This window comes from Capricornis sumatraensis, chromosome 16 (genome assembly GCF_032405125.1).
Source record: "Capricornis sumatraensis isolate serow.1 chromosome 16, serow.2, whole genome shotgun sequence".
Lineage (NCBI taxonomy): Eukaryota > Metazoa > Chordata > Mammalia > Artiodactyla > Bovidae > Capricornis > Capricornis sumatraensis.
The window spans coordinates 78639117-78643616 of NC_091084.1; the positions used below are offsets into that span (position 1 = coordinate 78639117).

At 40.0% G+C, this 4500-nt stretch overlaps 1 pseudogene; it reads right to left on the reverse strand.

Annotated features, from left to right (window-relative positions):
• Positions 1–1996: 1996 nt before the first annotated feature.
• Positions 1997–2931, reverse strand: LOC138092476 (olfactory receptor 4C46-like; annotated as a pseudogene).
• Between the last annotated feature and the right edge of the window lie 1569 nt (positions 2932–4500).

The following is a 4500-nucleotide window of genomic DNA, read 5'->3' on the forward strand; positions in this document are numbered from 1 at the left end:
ATTTCACCAAATCTGTTTTTATTAGTCACTGAAGACCCAACAAATATCCATGTGCCTGATTCATTATTTCAGCTCAAAAATATTTACTGATAAATGAATGAAGGACAGAGGAATAATGGAACACATTTATTATGAAATTGCTTTGTATGTAGATGTAGTCACAGATTAAAAAAAAAAGCTTTTAATAATAAAATGTTACCAGAAGGTAAAGATTAACAGAGAACTATAATATGAATAGCTCGTATATATATAAGATAATGAAATCTTGCTGAGACAGGAAAAACATCAAGGTAAACTGTTTGCTCATATTGCTGATAATTTCAGTTTTCCTTTCTTTCTTTCTCTCAAAAGAAAGAGTAAAAGAAACTGTGATTTCCCTAAACTGTTCACCTAGAATTCTCAGAATCTGAATTAAATAAAGTTAAATAAAGGTAGGAAAAAATTCTCTCAAATACAGTGCCTTTTTCCTCTTTATTTTACTGAGATTTTATTTTGCTTTCACCTTTTATTTATTCATTCAATGTTTATTACTAACCAGAAATTGTGCTACTCTGAAGGTTTTTCCTGTGGTCACGTATAGATGTGAGAGCTGGACTGTGAAGAAGGCTGAGTGCCCAAGAATTGATGCTTTTGAGCTGTGGTGTTGGAGAAGACTCTTGAGAGTCCCTTGGACTGCAATGAGATCCAACCAGTCCGTTCTGAAGGAGATCAGCCCTGGGATTTCTTTGGAAGGAATGATGCTAAAGCTGAAACTCCAGTACTTTGGCCACCTCATGTGTAGAGTTGATTCATTGGAAAAGACTCTGATGCTGGGAGGGATTGGGGGCAGGAGGAGAAGGGGACAACAGAGGATGAGATGGCTGGATGACATCAGTGCCTCGATGGACGTGAGTCTGAGTGAACTCCAGGAGTTGGTGATGAACAGGGAGGCCTGGGGTGCTGCGATTCATGGGGTTGCAAAGAGTTGGACACAACTGAGTGACTGAACTGAACTGAAGAAACTATCATGATATACCAGGAAAGTTTTTTATGGAATATGACCGCATATTTAATAGATAGAAATTCCTATCTGACATCAAGAGTTTCTTTTATTTGAGTCATCACTCTTTTGGATGGTTTTTCAACCTAAGATGGTGACATGAACAATGGTAAGTGCTATGAAACCTATGAGGAAATTTTAAAAAATCATGCAATCTCCATTCAACTATTATAAATGTTCAATGGACAATTTCATTATTAAATATTTTTATGTTTAATTGGAGGATAATTGTCCTAATGTGTTCATCAAAACCCAGTATTGTGTTGGGCTTTATAACAATAAAATAGTTACATGTTACAGCTAACAAATCACTATCAACTATGATACATAAAGTGAACAGCTGGCAATGCAAAGTTATTGGATTTTTAGTTACAGTAACAAAATGAAATGTACTGGACACAATTTGTCCAGCATAGTCTCTGTCTCAATAAAAGGTAGTTAGTAATTTTCTCCCCTTTCTATCATTTCTTGGCTATCTATGAAGGCAGTTAGGATTTTGGTCAGGGAAATGGGTCTGATTCTGATTACTGACTCTTTGGTATATATGCTTTAATACCTACCATCCCTTTTCCTTCAATTTCACCACTTGTAAAATTGGGATAATAGCAGTGTTGTAACAATCTCTTTGTATTGTTAGAGAGATTAGTGGTAAATACCAATCTACTTAGTATTTCTTTCATTTTATTAGATGAAAAATCCATGAATCCACGTACAAGGTTGAAACTAGTAAAAATAAACACCAGTTTGGTAGAATTTAGATTCTAAAGACGGAAAGAATGGTTTTGATATATGTTTTTCTCTTTTTCTGGGAACTTATTTCTGTTCCCCTCAGTGCAGAATGTATAGTTTGCAGTGACTAAGTTACTTCTTTATTCTTTACATACTCCTTGTTGAGATCATCTAAGATACACTTTGACCTTTGTATCAGACGAATTAACGTTCGGCTCTAAAGCACATTTATAAGACACCCGAAGTAACTTTCCTACTACACAATTTCCTAATGGCATTTTCCATCTGGGCATTTCTCAAGGTATAGATGAAGGGATCTAACATGGGAGTTATCACAGTATAAAATACAGCAACTGCTTTATCAACAGGTAAGGTAGCTGCGGGTCTCATGTACACAAATATGCGGGGAACAAAGTATAAGACGACCACTGCGATGTGGAGATGCAGGTGGAGAGGGCTTTTCGTCTTGCTTCCAAGCTGTAGGCCCTTAGGGAACGCAAGATGACCACATAGGAGACCAGCAGGAGGAGGAAGCTTAAGAGACAGATGAAGCCACTGTTGGCAGCAGTGAAGAGCCCTAGAGTGTGGGTATCGCAGGCAAGACTGAGCAAAGGGTTCAGGTCACACATGAAGTGATCTATGACATTAGGGCCACAGAAGGGTAAGTGGAAGATGAAGAGGATCTGTATGAATCCATGAAGAAAGCCTCCCACCCATGACACTCCCGCTAGCAGCCCACACACCTGCCAGTTGATGATGCTTGTATAGTGCAAGGGCTTGCAGATGGCCACATAGCGGTCATAGGCCATCACAGTAAGAAGGATGACTTCTGCACCTCCAAAGAAATGTTCCCCAAAGATTTGGGTCATGCATCCATTAAATAAGATGGTCTTCTTTTCATGGAGTGAATCTACAATCATCTTAGGGGCACACACAGAGGAGTAGCAGGCATCAGTAAAGGAGAGATAGGCCAGGAAAAAGTACATGGGCGATCCCAAGGACGGGCTGGCAGTGATGGTGAGCATGATAAGCACATTTCCTATCACAGTGGTGACGCAGAGGACAAAGAACACAGCAAATACAATCTTCTGCATCTTTGGATTCTGTGTGAGCCCCAGGAGAACAAACTCTGTCACATTGTTCCTGCTCTCCATGTGTCTCATGAAATGGTTTACTCACTACCTGAAAGTGAGAGAGTTAATTCTTAGGAAGGCTGATAAGGGCCTGAAAGAGAAAGGGTCCAGGGCCCTGGAGGATGAGAAAGACATATTTTTCTTTTTTCTACATTGCTTTGTCTTAGTCACATAAAATGTTCTTTCTTAAACTGAGCTTTTGTGGCAATAATCTTTAAAATTAACTTTGTTTAAGCCCATTTTTTTTCTTAAACTGAGTTTTTGTGACAATAATTGTTAAAATAAACTTTCTTTATGCCCAGAACTAATGATTACACAACAAAACATCTCATCTCCCTCAAGGGTAGGTTTTTTCTTAAGCTCTGTACTAATGATCATGTAACAACAATGTATCTTGCTCAAGGACATGTTTCTCCTTCTTAAGTGAACCTTCTGACTAGTCTTGTTATCTTAAGATGTGTGTTGTGGGAGTGGGTCTGGTAAACGTACATAAGGCCTTGAGAAGACTTGATAAGAACAGTCTCTGTCCCCCTTCTGATGTCTATGTTAGACGCTTTCTCTGCCCTTTTTCACTGTAATAAAACTTCTACCACACAAAGGCTCTGAGTGATCAAGCCTGGTCCCTGATTCTGAAGCCAAATCCTCTTCTTCAGAGATCATGAATCCATCATTCACTGTCCAAAGCTATCAAAAGAAAACATAATTTTAATTTATGCATTTAATGGCACCCAACTCCAGTACTCTTGCCTGGAAAATCCCATGGACGGAGGAGCCTGGTGGGCTGCAGTCCATGGGGTCGCCAAGAGTCAGACACGACTGAGTGACTTCACTTTCACTTTTCACTTTCATGCATTGGAGAAGGAAATGGCAACCCACTCCAGTATTCTTGCCTGGAGAATCCCAGGGACGGTGGAGCCTGGTGGGCTGCTGTCTATGGGGTCTCAGAGAGTCGGACACAACTGAAGCGACTTAGCAGCAGCAGCAGCAAGCTTATTAAACTTCTTCATTCTCAGTTCAGTTCAGTTCAGTCACTCAGTCGTGTCCGACTCTGTGACCCCGTGAATCGCAGCATGCCAGGCCTCCCTGTCCATCACCAACTCCTGGAGTTCACTCAAACTCACGTCCATCGAGTAGGTGATGCCATCCAGCCATCTCATCCTCTGTCGTCCCCTTTTCCTCCTGCCCCCAATCCCTCCCAGCATCAGAGTCTTTTCCAATGAGTCAACTTTTTGCATGAGGTGGCCAAAGTACTGGAGTTTCAGCTTTAGCATCATTCCTTCCAAAGAACAGCCAGGGCCGATCTCCTTTAGAATGGACTGGTTGGATCTCCTTGCAGTCCAAGGGAGACTTCTTCATTCTAATAAGTAATAAATACCCAGACTTTACTGAGTGTGAATTCTTTCTTTCTTTCCTTTTTTTTTTTTTTAATGAAGAAACGATTCTGAGTTCTTAAGATTATTCCAATTACCTCCTAGGAGAAAATTCTTTTAATAATGTAGATGTGAGGAACTTTTGTAAACCCATGGGTGGGAGACCTTAATCATTTGAAATAGTTCAGAGTCTAACCTGAGTAAGTGTATTTCCCAGATAATGGCAATT